The sequence below is a fragment of the Mauremys reevesii genome, linkage group 12 (genome assembly GCF_016161935.1).
Source record: "Mauremys reevesii isolate NIE-2019 linkage group 12, ASM1616193v1, whole genome shotgun sequence".
In the NCBI taxonomy this organism is placed as follows: domain Eukaryota; kingdom Metazoa; phylum Chordata; order Testudines; family Geoemydidae; genus Mauremys; species Mauremys reevesii.
The window spans coordinates 37,160,652-37,178,935 of record NC_052634.1 but is presented as its reverse complement, the minus strand read 5'-3'; the positions used below and the strand labels follow the sequence as shown (position 1 = coordinate 37,178,935).

General features: G+C 58.3%; 1 protein-coding gene and 1 non-coding gene across 2 annotated transcripts in view; one reads left to right on the top strand and one right to left on the bottom strand.

The window, feature by feature from the left end:
- Positions 1–18,284, bottom strand: part of LOC120375609 (zinc finger protein 850-like) — a gene marked incomplete at both ends in the record, with an annotated part of 390,939 nt that overhangs the window by 30,409 nt on the left and 342,246 nt on the right. The window lies entirely within an intron of this gene.
- Positions 1,402–1,475, top strand: TRNAT-AGU. Its single transcript has one exon. It is a non-coding gene; the product is annotated as a tRNA-Thr (tRNA).

The window sequence follows — 18,284 nt, the reverse complement described above, 5'->3', positions numbered from 1 at the left end:
GCTACCCACAGTGCAACGCTCCAGAAATCGACGCTAGCCTCGGACCGCGGACGCACACCACCGAATTAATGTGCTTAGTGTGGCCGCGCGCACTCGATTTTATAAAATCTGTTTTACAAAACCGGTTTATGCAAATTCAGAATAGTCCCGTAGTGTAGACGTACCCTTTGTCTCTTTTGTGGTGAACATCTGCAGTGACTGTTAAAGGGCCTCTGGATAGTGGTCTTTGGGAAGAGCTGGCTGAAGAGCCTTCCTAGTAACCAGGAAATCCTGGCTTGGCCTGACAGTTCTTCCTTGCTGAACCTAATGTCTCTGTTGGCTCCTTTTTTGTATCTCTTTTCATAAAAAGAAAAGACCTGTCAGCAGAATCCTTCTAAGTGGTGGTTCAAGACAGAGAGAGCCTTCCTTGTGGCTGAGTCTTGGTGCCATGGGGCATGTCTCACCACTGCAGTGCCTCCTGTTGGCCATCCTGGCAATTAGCTCTGGTCCACCAGTGCGCCTTCATCCAGTGGTGTCTGGCTGCCATCTGTTCTGTCATTAGGACCCATGTCACTCTCAGGACTTCAATGTCCTCTTATGGACACAGCTCTCTGGCTGTGCCCCACTCAGTTCTCTCCCCCCTTACAGGGGGCAGCTGTCCTCTGCCCAGACACTTGCATCAGTGGCCAGCTGCAGTCCAGGGTGTATCCACCTGTGTCAGTGGCGACTGAGGCAAAAAGGGTGCACCTCTAACCCCTGCCATCTGTTTCCCTGGACCACTTCCCCACAGACCTAGCACCTTCCCCCGCCTTTGTATCAGGGCCTCAGTCTGACAGTAGTCGGCCAGGAGGTCACTCATGCTCCCCTTACCCACCCAGCACTACTCTGATCATGGTGCCCTCCCTTCTCCGTCCTTCAGGGCAGCCAATCCTCCCTCCTCAAACTCCAAGGAGTGACTGACTCTTGCTGTGCTGAGCAGCCCTTTATATACGGGCTGCTCCAGCAAGCCTTCTCCTGATTGGCTCTCCCAATAAGCCCTTTCCTGACTGGCTGGGTTCTGCACAGCCTCTGCAATGCTGCCTTAATCTTTCTCCTGCTTGTTTGGGGCAGCCACCCCACCACACTTGGAAAGCGGCAAATGAGAAGTCTAGAGCTGAAGGAAAGGTTACCATGACTCAGAACTGAGCCGAGGTTGCTGCGACTGAAACACAGATCACTAACCACTATATGATCACAGTGACTGGTGGGAGAAGCACATGTTAGAAGCCCTCTGTCAACTCAGCTGTGGCTTTCTGTGCACGGAGAGCCAGGCACCTCAAGGTCTGCAAGTCTTCAGGGAAATGGGAAATGTCTGTACTTTAGAATGTGCAGGCGTTGTCCTAGACCATCAAATAGAACAGTTGTAAACATTTTTCCAAGGCAGGCACCATGGCTTAGCTGGCTAAAGCACCTGTCTAGTAAACAGGAGATCCTGGGTTCAATTCCCAGTGGTGCCTTGTTGTATGGCTTTTGTCTCCTCTACTCACATTTTCCTGTGTCTTTCTAGGAAACAGAAAAGACCTCCCTTGGTATCCAAATAATATCTTGCTAAGGAAAAGGCTTCTTTGGAGAGAAGCATTGGAAAGAATCAAATCACAAGCCTGGAGCTGATGAAAAGGCTGCTGTGACTGGCATTGGCATGGTGGTTGCTTCAACTGCAATTGCTGCAACACGAGAGCCTGTGCCACACGTCCTTGTGATTCGCTGGGGATGTCCACACACAGAGGCCATGTCACCTTCCTTTTGATTGTCAGTGATGAGAAATGGAGCAGCTGGGAGAAAAGTCCCAGAGACCAACACTGTGGCTAAGCTGGCCAAGGCACCTGCCAGGTAAAGTGTAGGTTAGGGATGCAGCACCCAGTGGTGCCTTAACAAATGTGTCTGCTCTTCCCACCTTTTGGTCAATCTTTCGAGGAAGCAGAGAAGACTGCCTCTGCCTTGCAGTGCAAATGCTTCCAAAAGAAACCGGTCGTTTTTTTCTGACAAGTGTCGGAAGGAGGCACCTAAGAAACGTGGACAAGGAAAAGGTCAACATAACTCAACTGGCATTCATGGCTCTTGAGGCCACAACACAGAGCACTGAAGGACCACATCTGGTGACAGAAGGGGCTTTTTCAAAAGCATTTTCTACTAGCAGGGTCCTCTCTGTGTACAGAATTTCTCATTCTTTGGTGTCTGCAGGCCCTGGAGATCACTATTTGGTATCTTGCTCTGTGTCTCAGTGAACATCTGCTGTGGCTGTTGAAAGTCTGTGATGGGATCTACAGGATACAACCTCAACAGTGGGACCCCTGTGTCCCACCACCTGGATTCCCTCTCACACTGTGATGCTGTGACAGGCTGTGAATCTCTGGCACATATTGCACTTACACAGACATCCACAGGTAGGGACACATCTAACTGAGTTACATGAATGCTTCTCCCAGCCACTCACAAAACTAACGATAGATAAAGAGCCTCCCGCCAATTCCCCCCAGCTCTGCAGCCTGGCACCCCTGGATCATACCGCAGGAAGGGCGAACCACAGCGGCTGCCTCCCCCACATGCGGGAAAACAGCTTGACCTGCTGGCTCCACAGACTAAGTCACCAGGCCTCCAGCTTTCCCCATTCGACCCAAGGGGTTGATCTTGTGGCCAGAATTATTTGCAGTTGTGATTTCCCCCAGCAGTACCCCACAGGGGTCCAGGGTCATCTCCAGCACAGGCCACACAGGAAGGCTTAATTCTTGAGCTGCAGCACGTGCTGGGCAGGCTTAAGGCTGGGCTCCCCATGGCAGGAGAGAAGAAGAAGACTCGGACCCTGGTGAGGCAGGCTGGGGCATCCTGGATCCCATTTGCTCACAGCCAGCCCCCCGCCCCCCGCCCCCACCCCCAAGTTGTCAGTGGTGCCCCCAGGTCGGCCAGAAAGGAGCAGCGGTTTTCACTGCACCAAGTCCACTTATGGCTTACAGGCAACTCCAGACCCCCCACAGCCCACCATCTCGGCCAGAAAGGAGCCCACTCCGCCTCCCCATTGCTTCTTTTCCTTCCCCCCAGGACCCCGCTTCTCCTGGCCTGCAAGTAGCCATCCCTGGGATGCCAACAGGCAGGCACCGGGGTCTATCTCCCAGAAGCCAACTGCATCTCCATGGGTTCAGTCCTCAGAAGGGCAGGTGGGGGCTTCCTGGATCCCAGTTGCTAACAGCCAGCCCAACCCCTGCCTCTAAAGCCATCAATCTATAGGCCAACTCCACGGGCAGAGGAGGCCAAGCCACAAGCCTCCAAAAGGTGATACACCGCACTCCTCTAGGTTCTCCAGACTGATGCCAAGGGGCTTTCTCCACTGACGTCAGCACCATCTGTCATGTGAGAGTTGGAGTTATCCCAGGGACAGGCCAATAGCAGAAGGAGCAGCGCCTTCCTGAACAGCAAGGGGATCTGAGAAAAGGAAGCCAGCATGTTTCTGCACCAGAGATCTTTTGCATGTTAAGCAAATGTGATAACCATGACACTACAGAAACTCTATTTACTTGTTTGATGCTTGCCCTGACACACACCAATGGGGAAACAGAGCGAGTGGTGGTAGCCCTTCAATAGGTCAGCTGGCAGAGCAGAGGACTGGAGCCAGTGCTCAGGAAGTCATCCTTACATCCCCCTTCTGAACCTTGCTTGAAGGGGAGCTTCTTTTTCTTCCCCTTGCTGACAAAGAGCAAGAGAAGAATGAAAGGTCAGGTGGGCCAACTCGGTGAAGAAGCCCATGCTGCCTTTTCCTGCTGCATAGCCTGAAATGAGGGATTTGTGGCAGTCTAAGGAACAGCCCACCCTTGCACAAAGGGGGAAAGAAGAGCCCCCCCCCCAAAGCTTGGGATTGAACCACAGACCTTTAGTCTCGCCCAGCTCAACTACTTCAACAGCTGCTAGGTTTCTTTTTAGCCTGTTGCTTTTCTGTCTGGGATGCTTTTGTCAGCGGCCCATTAAGGCAAGATTCACTTTTGCTTTTCTTAACTGGCTAAAGCCCTTGTTTAATAAACCAGGAGATCCTGGGTTCAACTCCCAGTGGTACCTTGTTGAGATGCTTTTGGGGCACCTGGCATTGGCTACTGTCAGAAAACAAGATTCAGAGTGAGATGGACCTTTGGTCTGGCCCAGTGTGGTTTTTCTTATGGTTTAAATTACACTCACAGGCACTGATAATAGAGTTACTGAACGTTTGGGAGTTAGGGGCTGATAGGTCAGTGGTCCAGTCCCCTCACAGATGACCCCCCCTCCCTCTGGGACAGGGGCAGGTCTGAGCTCTCCCACCAAATGGCTCATTGCAGTTGCCAGAATCTGTGGGCAGCTCATTTAGTTTATGCCGAGGATTGAGTTCTGCTTTGTGCCCAGTGTCTGAGAATGAAAATCCTAAACCACCCTATGAAATAACGAATGCAGCAGGATGTGTTTTTGTCCCTGCCTCAGAGCAGACAGAACAAAGGAGAAATGCCATTGAGTCCAGGGTAATACTTCCCTGCGGTTTTACCATTTCCACTCGCTAAACTCCCTCCTAACCTTCTGGGCTCCTAGAGCAGGGGACCGAGACTGAGCCCAGACACAGACACTGCAACTTTACTCCAGACCAAGCCACATGGCTCTGATTAATCCGACACGGCCCAGCTGAGGGTGTTTCATTGCACTGGAGACGTAGCCTAATGTTATGTCTACACTGTGATTAACACACCCAGGGCACCTGTCGCAAAGCCCTGGTCAGCTGACTCACGGTAATGGGGCTTGGGCTGCAAGACTATAAAATTACAGTGCAGACATATGGGCTTGAGCCCAACCTCTGAGGCCCCACGAGGGGTGAGGGTTTCTGAACCCAGGCTTCAGCGTGAACACAAATATCTGCACCACAGTTTTTAGCCCGTCAGCTTTAGCTCCATGAGCCCAAGTCAGATGACCCAGGCCAGCCCTGCTACCATCTTTTTCCCAGTAGAGATGGATTCTAAGGGTACGTCTCCATTGCAATGTAAGCCCAGGTGTGGCACACTGTGCTCAAAGCAGCACCCTGCAAGCCCCATATTCACCACTCTCATATAATGATGACATGGTTTGTACAAAGTCTGCCTGGTGAGGTATCATTTCAAAAGTCTTGATCTGTTGAACATTAATATCGTGTTGGATTGTGTGTGCTCGCATTGGTTGGGAAGTTATGAAGTTTTGCTCTGTGTGCATTACTGAAATATGAGGTTTCAAAATGCCCCCCACCAGCCTTTCAGGTGTGACAAGGGAGGAGCCAGACTTGCTGCTGGCCCATTGAAGGTATCCACACTCCCAAGGACTATCCCAGGAACTGTGTACAATGCAGACTTCTCTGAGATAGCACAGCGAAAATGGACACTGCGTGACTCACATCGTAGCAAAGGAGCTTCCTAGCAAGTCGGAAGAAACTATGAAAGAAGGGTAGAGACATCATGACTTGGCCTCTCTCCCCCACAACTCAACATCTGGAAACACACCTGGAGGACAAAGACTGGACTGAACTGACTCAGAAATCAGAAGAGATTAATATTAATACATTCAAACCAGTCTCCAAACAGACTAGTATTGGGTTCTCAGCAGAAAATTTTCAGTTTGGGGAATTTTGTTTTCTCAGTCAGACTTTGCCAAGGGAAACAGGGAGAAAATGTTTGAGTTGCCTCCTTCAGAACAGCTTGGCCTAGATACTAGCTCTGGTTCACTGTTGTGGCCTTGCTCGGGTTGAGGGTATTTTAATAATTTGGGGAGGTCCTGGGGTGTTTGGGGGAGATGATGAGGATGTTACCTTTTGAGATTAAAAACTAAGAAATATGGGACTAGAGAATTTCTTTAAAAATCTGGGATTTAGACATTTTATTTAAAGCAAGGAGGGTCTGAGTTTCTGAGAAGGTTTTAGTTTGATCTGTCATTGTACCAAAGGGATAGATGGTTGTCTATAAATAAAAAAGGTCTGAAGACTAAACACATCCTATGACAAAGGGACATGGATGTCTACAAAGGAGAAGTGATTACCAAATGCATCCGATGAGGATGGGATTCAAACCCATGCATGCAGCGCACAATAGATTAGCGGTCCTTCACCTTAACCACTCAGCCACCTCACCTGAGCTAGCAAAAAAAGGGACAGGAGGAGAAATCTAAGGCCGGCAGTGATAGGGCCAATATGGTGCTTTTAAATACTAAGCATAAGCAGGGGCTGAATGAGCTGGGGGAAAGACTTTAGGAACAAACTGTGTTTGCACAGACACACCTACTCTGCCTAGCTATGCAGCATGATGGGGTCGCTTCCACAAAATGAGCAGTTTTGGCTGGTGATGGGTTACAAATCACTTTAGGATTGAGTGGAATGAAATGTTATTATCCTTCCTGCATGAGTGAAGGGCTGCAGAACATACCTAGTCCGTCCTGATGGAGGGAGGGGTGGGTGAGGAATAGCTTTTATTGGACTGCATAGATGTGATTGAGGACATCCATGGTTGTGGCCCCTCGGAAGCCATTGTCAAAAACAGGGGCTGGGAGTGGGGCTGTTGGTTGCTGGGGAGGGGGGTGCAAACAGGGGTAAGGGGGTCAAGGCCAGGATGGGAGTCAGGGGCCCAGGCTGAGGGTGGGGTTGGGGAAGAGCTGGGGAAGAGGTGGGGCTGAGTGGTGTTATCTCCCTGCCCTCCATGGGGGCTGGCTCGGGCCCTGAGGTGCCCCCATGAAACTTCATCTGTGTCCCCCTAGGAGTCATGCCCCACATTTTGGGGACCACTGAACCCTACTCGCTAAGCAGGGGCTAGTGATGCCAAAGCCCAGGGAAAGGGAGAACAAGTGCAGGGGCCCCAGAACTGGAACCATGACCCCCCGTTACTGTCTGTGGCTCCGCCCCCTTCCACACACGGTCCCATCCACTGTCACCTCTGTTCCACCCCTTCCCCCCCCACCCCTTCCCCCACTGGCCCCACCCTGTCACTCCTTTACCCCTGCCCCGCTGCAGCCCCGAGACCAGAGAAGCTCTGTGCCCTGCTGCAGCCCCCGGGCCGTAGCAGGGAGTGGGAGCTCCTCCAGCCCTGGGGCCAACATGGGGGAGACTTTTCCAGGGGGGACCAATTTGGCCAGGGCCCCTAGTCATGGGCCCCACTGCCCCCTGGGCGACGCAAGGTTTGGGGAGGCTGAGCCCCCCGAGCCTCCATTACGAGCCGCCCAGGCTACCACTGCTCAGTGGGTGGCCAGTCTCCCTGTGTCTCTGCTGTTCGTGCTGGGGAGCCTGGCCGGCCTTAGGGGTGGGCCCCCCCGGCAGCCGCCCAGGGCTCCAGGGGTCAAAGGGCACCATGTGCCAGTGCAAAGGTGCTCACTGCTCTCCCCTGCCCCAATGCTCGTCCATGGCCCCATAGAGGGTTGTGGGGAGCGAGGAGCAACACTACGTGCTCAATGCGTCCTGGTCACTTTCCCCACCTGGTGCTGTGACGGGAGCATCAGAAGCTGCTGCTCTCTGCCCTCCCCTGATGCAGCCCGGCTGAGGAAAGTGACCTGGATGCAGGGAGCTCGGATGATGTCGCTTATCACCCTGCCCCCGCAGCCCCTCGGGGTGCCCGGAGGAGCAGCATTCCAGGGAGGAGCAGGCAGCAATGCCAGCTGCTCCATGCACACAGGTCAGAGTCCCCACGTGGGTGCAGGACGCGGCACAGTGGTTAGGGGTGAAGGGAGTTCAGGAGCGGGGCAGTGGGTTGTAATTGCTCAGCATCTTCCTGCTGGGGATTCTCCTCCTCGTTCTCACTCACCATCCCAACACCTGATGGGAAACAGGGAGAATCCAGACATAGGTCACTCCCTGTGCCAGAGAAAAAGGAAATGTCAAAAAGGGAGTCGGCCCTGGGAAGACGCAGGCACGGCACTCTGACTGGCGGAAGCCAAACGCCCACACCGAGAGTTTAGCATGGACAGCTTGGAAACAGCCAAAGTGGGGAAGGGCTGCGTTGGTCTGGAAGAGGGAGTCGGTGGCTGTCTATCCTGGCGGAGGCAGGGTCGTTTTGCTGTATGCTGGGCCAGAGGCCAGGGAGTCTGCTAGAGTTGCTGAGCTGGGCCTGCTCCTGGCTTTGCTTGGGTTAGAGGAAAGTGGTGAAGATAAGAACGGCCCTCCTGGGTGAGACCGATGGTCCATCTAGGCCACTATCACGTCTTCTGACAGTAACCGATGCCAGGCACTTCAGAGGCAATGGCCAGAGCAGGCAATCGTCAAGTGATCTATCCCTGCGTTGTCTTCTGAAGTTTGGTGCTTGTTTCAGGGGCTAACTCTCAGCCCAGACACACTCCAGGGAGGGAGCGTTGGTGTTTGTGCCGAGGAGCGTGGCTGGGACTCGGACCCCCTTCCCCAGCTCTGGGTAGCGCCCCCCCTCCCCATTTCAGGCTGTGTTCTGCTTAAGGCCACAGAGCCCTTGCCTTTTTTTGCCCGGTGCCTGAGAGTCAGGCCAGCTGCGGGGAATTAGCTCAAGCGGCAGAGCGCTCGCTTTGCATGCGAGAGGTAGTGGGGGGTGATGCCCGCATTCTCCGAGCCTGTCGACTAAGGGCTCCTGATGAGCGTGGTGGACGGGAGAGCCGGCCATCTGACTTTTGGCCTTGCTGCCCGTAGCGGTCAGGCCGAAAAATCAAAAGCCACCCTCCCCAGGCCCACAGCCACCCAGGGGCTCCTCTGTACCATCTTGCCTGAGTGGGTGGAAGTTGAGCCTGGCACTGAGCTGATGCGCTGAGGGTTATTTGCTCTGTGCGCTTCACATGGAGGTGAAAACACGGGGCACAGATCTTTGAGCACAACCCCCGTCCTGAGGAATGGGGCGGGGGGGCTGCATAAAGAGAGACCGGCTCTCCCTGGCGGGGCTGCAGCGGCTCTTCACAGGGGCAGTCCCACTGCCAATTGGTACCAGAGTTTTGAAAACCTCCTTTTCTGGGCTGGCTCCTCTCTCTAGGAGACTGGCGACCCCAAACTTCCCAGAAACCATCATAGCGAGGCCAACCTGAGCACAGACACCTGCTCAGCACCCCAGGGTGCAGCCCTGAACTCCGGCAATCGGCTACACTCAGCTGCCCACCCAACAAGCGTTACACGCAGGAGCCTTCATGCCCTGCGTGTTCAGGTCCCTCCCAGCGCCAGCTTTAAACTCCGCTGCTCAGTTCTAAGCGTTGGCCACACGGGGGCAGCCTGGAGCTCAGCCAACGCCTCCGGATGCTGGTTGCGTTTCCCGCTCCTCGTGGCAGGTTCACACCCCGCAGGCAGATCTCTGAATCGGAGCCGAACCGTTCCCCAAATCCAGCGCTTTAGCAGCAGCTTTGCTAGGAAAGCGCTGACGTCCCCAAGTAACGTAAGAGCCAGAGCGCTGTGTCCAGGATCTTCTATTGGGCCCCTCACCGTGGTGTCTGTCAGGCGCAAGGAGAAACCAGGGAAATGTTTTCATGGCGTTTAAGGGCAGAAGGGGCCATTAGCTCAGCTGGTCTGACCCCCGAATAACACAGAATTACACCATGACACATATTGATCCCACAGACCTTAGCTAGATCAAAGCGTTTCAGCCTCAGGAAGGAGGCTAAACTGGGTACCAGAGGCAGCGAACAAGGGGCCCCCAAGGCAATGGCAGGGAGCTGACGAGGTGAAATATGCCCAGATGATCTCAGCAGGCAACCCACCCCCATGCTACAGAGGTGGGAATCCCTGTTCCTCCTGCCCTTAAGAATCTCTGGTGGTAAGTGGGTCCCCCCAGTTCCCCAGATAAGAATCCTCCATGGGATTTCCCTGGCTTCACCTCCAGATAAGAACATTGTGTGGAGGGGGTGGGAGGAAGGTTGTCTGGCAGATCTGTAAAGGGGGACTGTGTCTCCCTGTCTGGCCCAGCTCCTGGGAGGAAGTGATCTCAGTGTGTCTGGCTGTCTCCATTCCTCCCACCCATAAGAATCCCTGGTGTGTGGGTGCACCTTAGACCATTAAGGATCTCTGGTGGGTGGGTGTCTCTCTCCCCTAGTCAGGATCTCTGGGGCGTGGCTGTATAAAAAGAAACTTTGACTCACCCAGGCTGGGCTGCGATCATGGAACAGTCCAGGTCCTTCTGTGGAGGGTTTGCGTTCCTCCAAGGACGTGATCTCAGTGTGTGTGGGTGTCCCTGTCCCTTCAGCCCTTAACAATCCCTGGTACGTGGGTGCGCTGGGCCCCATTATAATCCCCTCTGTCTTACCCCCCCATGAGGGATCCGGTGGATGTGGGGGTTCTCCATGCTACTGGGGGTGTCTGGTGCCCCTGTCCCTCCTGGTTAATAGTGGAGTGTGTGGGTGTCCCCCCGCTCGTTAAGGATCCGTGTTGCGCAGATGCCCCTGTTCTTCTCATTAAGAATGGTGCAACGGAGCATATGGGTGTGTCCCCCCACCCCATGAACTAGCTCCCGTGTGTGGTTCCCCTGCCCCCATCCAGGCTCTGTGGTGTGTGGGTGTCGCTGTTCCTCTTGTCAAGATCCGTGTTGCTTGGGTGCGTCCTTCCCCCCAAGTCAGATTCCCCAGCGTGTGGGTGCTTCCATCCCCCACTCCAGGCTCTGTTGGGTAGGAGTGTCTAAAGAGAGACTGTGTCTCACTGTCTTGCCCAGGCTATGCTGCAGGGGCTATTCACAGGTGCGATCCCACTACTGATCAGCATGGGAGTTTTGACCTGCTCCATTTCCAACCTGGGCCGGTTCACCCCTCCTTAGGCAACCTGGGGACCCCAAGCTTCCCCGGGATCACCATATTGATGCTGAACTTAGTGCGGACACCCGATCGGCACAGCCCCCTGCAGCCCAGAACTCCTGAGCTCAAGCGATCTGCCGGCCTCAGCCTCCCCAGGTGCTGGGATCACAGGCACCAGCCACAGAGCCCAGCTTGTTTTGCAGCTTGGCAGCTGGAGCTTTAAACTCTGCTTGTGAGCTCTGTGCCTTGGCCAGACGGGGACAGCCTGGAACTGGGAAATGCTCCTGCTTCCCCCGCCCCCGTCTCATGTCGAGCTGCAGGCGCCGCTGTCCTCCCAGGTAAGATCCCGGATGTTTCGGTGCCCCCTTTCCCCGCCCAGGTGTCCGGGTACCTCTGCCCCCCATACAGAATCCTGGATGTGTGGGTGTCCGTCCCTCTGCAGAGGATCCCGGAGTGTGGATGCCCTTGTACCCCCCTACAACATCCTGGGTGTGTGGGTGCCACTCTCCCCCCCTAGAAGATCTCGGGTGCGTGGGTGGGTGACCCTGTTCGCTCTTACAGCATCCCTGGTGCACGGGGGCCTCCCTCCGTCCCAACTCAGGGGCCCCAGGGTGTGAGCGCTCCCATCCCCCGATACAGGCTGGGGCGGGGGAGGGGTATAACTGGGTCTCCCTGTCCTGCCCAGGCGGTGCTACAGCAGCTGCTCACAGGGGCAGCAACCCCACTGTCAACCTGCAGCTTTAACCTGCTCCAGGGGTGACCCATGCGGGTCGGGAGTGAGGGGCACCAGCAGAGCTGAGAGTCTGGAGGTCAGGAGTGGGATAGCAGGGGCTGCGGGTCGGGAGTGAGGGGCACCAGCAGAGCTGGTTGACGCCTAAGGGGCTGCGGGTCGGGAGTGAGGGGCACCAGCAGCGCAGTAACTGGGGAGCTCAGCGAGGAATCGAGGGGGCTGTGGGTCGGGAGTGAGGGGCACCGGCAGAGCTGTGGGTCTGCAGGTCAGGACTGGGATAGCAGGGGCTGCAGGTCGGGAGTGAGGGGCACCGGCAGAGCTGTGAGTCTGGAGGTCAGGACTGGGATAGCAGGGGCTGCGGGTCGGGAGTGAGGGGCACCAGTAGAGCTGAAGGAAACCCAGGGGTCTGTTGGTCAGGAGTGAGGGGCACCAGCAGAGCTGTGAGTCTGGAGGTCAGGACTGGGATAGTAGGGGCTGCGGGTCGGGAGTGAGGGGCACCAGTAGAGCTGAAGGAAACCCAGGGGTTCTGTTGGTCAGGAGTGAGGGGCACCAGCAGAGCTGTGGGTCTGAAGATCAGGATTGGGATAGGGAGGGGCTGCGGGTCAGGAGTGAGGGGCACCACTAGAGCTGGGGGGAACCCAGGGGGCTGCGAGTTGGGAGTGAGGGGCACCGGCAGAGCTGGTGGACGCCTAAGGGGCTGCGGGCCGGGAGTGAGGGGCACCAGCAGAGCTGTGGGTGTGGAGATCAGGATTGGGATAGGAGGGGCTGTGGGTCGGGAGTGAGGGGCAGCGGCAGCACAGTGACTGGGGAGCTCCGCGGGAAGCCCAGTCGCTGCAGGTCGGGAGTGAGGGGCATCAGCAGAGCTGTGGGTCTGGAGATCAGGATTGGGATAGGGAGGGGCTGCGGGTCGGGAGTGAGGGGCACCGGCAGAGCTGGTGGACGCCTAAGGGGCTGCGGGTCGGGAGTGAGGGGCACCAGCAGAGCTGTGGGTTTGGAGGTCAGGACTGGGATAGCAGGGGCTGCGGGTCGGGAGTGAGGGGCACCAGCAGAGCTGTGGGTCTGGAGGTCAGGACTGGGATAGCAGGGGCTGCGGGTCGGGAGTGAGGGGCAGAAGCAGAGCTGTGGGTCTGGAGGTCAGGACTGGGATAGCAGGGGCTGCGGGTCGGGAGTGAGGGGCACCAGCAGAGCTGTGGGGCTGGAGGTCAGCACTGGGATACTATCCAGCCTAATGGTAAGCGATGCCCATCTGAGCCCATGGCCAGTACGTCCTGCTCCACCCACGACCGGGCTGGGAGCCAGGACTCCTGGTTCTTCTCCCGAGCTGTGGCAGGGCAGTGCAGGCTAGTGGTTAGAGTGGGGGTTGGGAACCAGGGTATCCGGGTCCCACCGCTGGCTCTGGGAAGGGAGTGGGGGCCAGTCTTGTGCACCCCCCGGCTTGAAGTGGTTTCCATCCTGTGCAGGGTTTACAGGTTTGTTCACTGGCTCTCAGCACCTCCCACTATACAAATTGTCCCAGTGCCGCTGGGTCTAGTGGTTAGAGCCGGGGAGGCCGGGAGCCAGGCAGGGGCGGTGTGTGTAAGGGGCCTGGGGAGGCACCTGGCCTGTGCTCCACCCAGAGGCCCTGCTCCCACTCGTCCTCTCCCCCGCAAGGCCCCATCCTCACTTCGCCCTTCCCCAAGCTCCATCCGGCCACATGGGGCCGTGGGGAGAGGCCGGGGTGCAAACGGCAGAGAGGCAGGCGGGGGGGCCTGGGGTGGGGGCAAAGAGGCACAAGTGGCAGGGCCTCGGGGGCAGAGACGTGAGTGGTGGGCAGGGGGGGTCAGGGGAGTGGACCAAAGGGGTCCTGAGGGGGGCGTGTGGGCGGGGCTGAAGGGGGAGTGTGGGCGGGGTGGAGGGGCGTGTGGGCGGGGCTTTGGCAGGAGGAGGCTGAGTGGCAGCAGGCCTTGGGGCAGGGCCACAGTCCGGGCCCGCCCAGCCTCCCAAGTGGAGGAGTCCCAAGCTGCCCATGGAGCCAGAACTCCTGGGTTCTATTCCTGGCTCTCCCCCAGACTCCCAATCTGAGCTGGTGCAGCCCATCTCGCCCTCCCTGGTGCCTCAGTTTCCCCCGTGTGAGACGGGTCCCAGTGTGAACGGCTGCAGCGCCGTGGAGAATCTCGTCCTTCTCCTGGCGGCTCCTTGGTAGCCCTGGGGAAGCAGCCAACTGCTGCAGCCCCTGGCTCCCGTCTGGGCAGCCCGGGTGGGGTGGGATCTGGGCAATGGGAAGAAGGAATCCCCTTCCCCACCCCACCCCGGGGACATGGGGAGGCTGGTGCTGCGGGGCAGGAGTCCTGCAGCCCTCGCAGGGGAGAAGGGGCAGGTTCCCGGCTTGGCTGCTGATGGGGGCGGGCTGGGGGGCACTGCTGGACTGGGGGCTCCCCCCTGCGGGGTGGAGATGGAGCACGGCCTGCTGGGAGCGGACGTCTCCTCTGGATGGGGAGGGTGACACTGGCCAAATTGTGGAGCCCTGTCCCCAGACAAGGGAGGGGCCTCTCAGCCTTGCCGGCTCGTCTCTCTTTCACCAGGATCGGCCCAGCACCTGGCCTGGCCCAGCCCCCTTCCTCAGCGCCAGCAGCTGCCCATTGGGGGAGTGGAGCGGCCGGGGGTGGGGCCTCTCGCCCCGGGGAGCAGGGCCGGGGCACTGGGGGGCAGAGGCTGGGATGGGGGAAGGTGGGTTGGAGAGATGTCGGGGGGTGAAGCTGGGACTCAGGGGGGGAATGGGGCCGGCTGCAGGGAGGAAGTGTGGGGGGGCCACCGGAGGGGAGCGGGGGCTGGGAAGCTGCGGGGGACACAGCCGGGGGTAGTGGTGACACCGCAGGGGGCTGCTCAAGAGGCAGTGGGCTGGGGGCAGGGCGGGCGCTCGCACAGGGGGGGGGGAGTCAGGCTATTGCGGGTCTCCCTGTGAATGGCACCAGGCTGCAGGGAACCCCACGGCCGGCAGCCCCCCTGCTGGGGGGTCTGGTCAGTGCAGCCCCCCCCGATGCACCCTGCTGGGGGGTCTGGTCAGTGCAGCCCCACCCCCGATGCACCCTGCTGGGGGCTCTGGTCACTGCAGCCCCCCCCCCGATGCACACTGCTGGGGGCTCTGGTCACTGCAGCCCCCCCCAATGCACACTGCTCGGGGCTCTGTTCACTGCAGCCCCGATGCACCCTGCTGGGGCTCTGGTCAGCAGCCCCGCTGCACCCTGCTGGGGTCTAGTCACTGCAGCCCCCGATGCACGCTGCTGGGGGCTCTGGTCACTGCAGCCCCCACCGATGCACCCTGCTGGGGGCTCTGGTCACTGCAGCCCCCCCCCCGATGCACCCTGCTGGGGGCTCTGGTCACTGCAGCCCCCCCCAAGGCACACTGCTGGGGGCTCTGGTCACTGCAGCGCCCCCCCGATGCACCCTGCTGGGGGCTCTGGTCACTGCAGCCCCGCTGCACCCTGCTGGGGCTCTGGTCACTGCAGCCCCGATGCACACTGCTGGGGGCTCTGGTCACTGCAGTCCCCCCCCCGATGCACACTGCTGGGGGCTCTGGTCACTGCAGCCCCCCCCAATGCACCCTGCTGGGGGCGCTGGTCACTGCAGCCCCCCCCGATGCACACTGCTGGGGGCTCTGGTCACTGCAGTCCCCGATGCACCCTGCTGGGGCTCTGGTCACTGCAGCCCCGATGCACCCTGCTGGGGGTCTGGTCACTGCAGCCCCCCACCCCGATGCACACTGCTGGGGGCTCTGGTCACTGCAGCCCCCCCCGATGCACCTTGCTGGGGGCTCTGGTCACTGCAGTCTCCCCCAATGCAACCTGCTGGGGCTCTGGTCACTGCAGCCCCCGCTGCACCCTGCTGGGGGCTCTGGTCACTGCAGCCCCCCCCCGCTGCACCCTGCTGGGGCTCTGGTCACTGCAGCCCCCGCTGCACCCTGCTGGGGCTCTGGTCACTGCAGCCCCAACCTCACACTGGAACTGGGCGGGGGAAGGTTTCTTCTGGCGCTCCATTTGGTCTGGGCTCTGCCTCCTCTTCCTATTGGCTGTCTCGGGTGGGCGTCTCGTGGCCTTGATGCATTCGCGCGGCGGCTCCTGAGCAGCCCAACCCCGCCCCCGAGCTCCCCCTCCCCAATGCCGCCCCTCCCCTCTCTGCCCCGCCCCCAACCCCTGAGCTCCCCTCCCCAGTGCCGCCCATCCCCTCCTCCCCGCCCCAACCCCCAGGCTCCTCCCCACTCCCGCCCATCCCCTACTCCCCGCCCCAACCCCTGAGCTCCCCTCCCCACTCCCGCCCATCCCCTCTCTGTCCCCCAACCCCACCCGTTCCCCCTCCCCAGCGCCGCCCATCCCCTCTCTGCCCCTGCCCCAAACACCCCAGAGCTCCCCTCCCCAGTGCCGCCCCTCCCCTCTCTGACCCCGCCCCAACACCCCTGAGCTCCCCTCCCCAGTGCGGCCCCCTCTGCCCCGCCCAAATACCCCCTGAGCTCCCTCCCCAGTGCCGCCCCTCCCTCTTCTGCCCCTGTCCCCAACACCCCGCGATCCCCTCCCCGGTGCCGCCTCCCCTCTCTGCCCCCACCCCAATCACCCCTGAGCTCCCCTCCTCCAGTGCCGCCCCTCCCCTCTCTGACCCCGCCCCAACACCCCTGAGCTCCCCCTCCCCAGTGCGGCCCCCTCTGCCCCTGCCCCAAACACCCCCGAGCTCCCCTCCCCAGTGCCACCCCTCCCCTCTTCTGCCCCCGTCCCCAACACCCCCGATCCCCTCCCCGGTGCCGCCCCTCCCCTCTCTGCCCCCACCCCAAACACCCCCTGAGCTCCCCTCTCCCCAGTGCGGCCCCCTCTTCCCCGCCCCAAACACCCCCAGGCTCCCCCTCCCCAGTGCCGCCCCTCCCCTCTTCTGCCCCGTCCCCAACACCCCCGATCCCCTTCCCCGGTGCCGCCCCTCCCTCTCTGCCCCCACCCCAAACACCCCCGAGCTCCCCTCCTCCAGTGCCGCCCATCCCGTCTCTGCCCCGTCCCCAACACCCCCAAGCTCCCCTCCCCAGTGCCGCCCATCCCCTCTCTGACCCCGCCCCAACACCCCCGAGCTCCCCCTCCCCAGTGCCGCCCATCCCCGTCTCTGGCCCCGTCCCCAAACACTCCCGAGCTCCCCTCCCCAGTGCCGCCCATCCCCTCTCTGCCCCTGTCCCCAAACACCCCCGAGCTCCCCTCCCCAGTGCCGCCCATCCCCTCTCTGCCCCGACCCCACACACCCCCCTGAGCTCCCCCTCCCCCAGTGCCACCCCTCCCCGTCTCTGCCCCTGTCCCCTAACACCCCGAGCTCCCCCTCCCCACTGCCGCCCATCCCCCTCTAAGCCCCCGCCCCAAACACACCCCGACACTGCTACGGGTTTTGGGAGGGGAACAGGAGAAAGGACAAAAGAAGCAAGAGACGAAGAGAAAGGAGGGAGGGATGGATGGAGGAAAAGGTGAAACAAAAAGAACAAACCCTAATGTCCCCAGTGATTTTAAGGGACAAAATCCCAGGTACGGAATAAAATTCTGCCTCCTTAAGCTCGTGTTTTCCATGCCTAGAATTCAACTGTCACCAGATGGATCAGACTGAACAGGTTTCAAACCTCGAGGAGGCTCTTACCTTCTAAACAGGGACGGCTGTTTTCTAGTAAAATCACTAAAAGGGAAGGAGAAAACTCAAAAGAGGTTCCTCCTGGCGGTCACGTACGTGAACCCGAATACTCTCTCAGTCCTCAGAGAGAGACCTGGAGAAGGAGACTTGCTGAAGCAAAGCCACAGGGGTCTCTGAGGTTTCCCTGGCCCCTCGCCCCTCTCCTGCCTGGCTGATATCAGCATCTCTCTGTGAGGTCACCACCTCCCCACCACCTTGGACCAATAGTCTGAGGTCCTGCAAAAGGCCTTTGTGATGTCACTGCCACACCTCTCCCTTGCTGTGCTAATGTCCTGCCCCTGGCCAGGCACTGTGGAGGTTTGAGCTGCTCCCTGTGGATCACCCCATTCAAGGAGCGTTCGTTCTAGGCAGCAAGCCGGCTAGACAGGAAAACATCAGACGCTGCTCCCAATGCTACACTCAGTTTTTCAGAAATTGGTCGACTTTATGACCAGAAGAGACCATTAGAGCATCTAATCTGACCCCCTGCATATCACAGGCCTCCTGAATGACACCAGAGCTACTTTTGGGGCAAACACATTCCAGAAAACCATCTAGTCTTCATTAAATGACATCAGGAGATGGCAAATCCACCACTTTCCTTGGTAGCTTGTTCCTGTGGTGAATCATCCTCGCTGTTGAATATTTGTATCTTATTTGTAATATGAATTTGTCTCTTTTCACCTTCCAGCGATTGGGTCTTGTTATGCCTTTCTCTGCTCGATTAAAGAGCCCTTTTATACCCAATCTCTTCTGTCCATTAAGGCCCTTCAACACTTCAATGAAGTCACCTTTCAATCTTCTTTTGATAAGCTAAACAGGTTGAGCTCGTTCAATAGCTCACTAGAAGGCATTTTTCTCCAGCCCTCAGAACATTTATTGGCTCTTTGGTCATCAGATTCCTGAACTGCAGCTGGATGTGGCTCTTGTTCTTCTGCACAGCACAGCTCCTGGAGAAGAAGGATCTGCAAATGTACATTCGTATGATACCTTTGTTTAATTGATGAAAACATAAACTAGACACTTAGAGGATTGGAACGGATTTCAGCTGATGGACAGCTTCGCTAGGTTTTTATGCATTTGGACAGCGAAATGTTGAGTGTTTACATTCATATCAAGCACCCCCGTATAGTGGAGCTCCTGAACAGAATGGAGAATGGAAAAATAAATGTTTTCCTTTTTTTTAAAAAAAGAAAGAAGG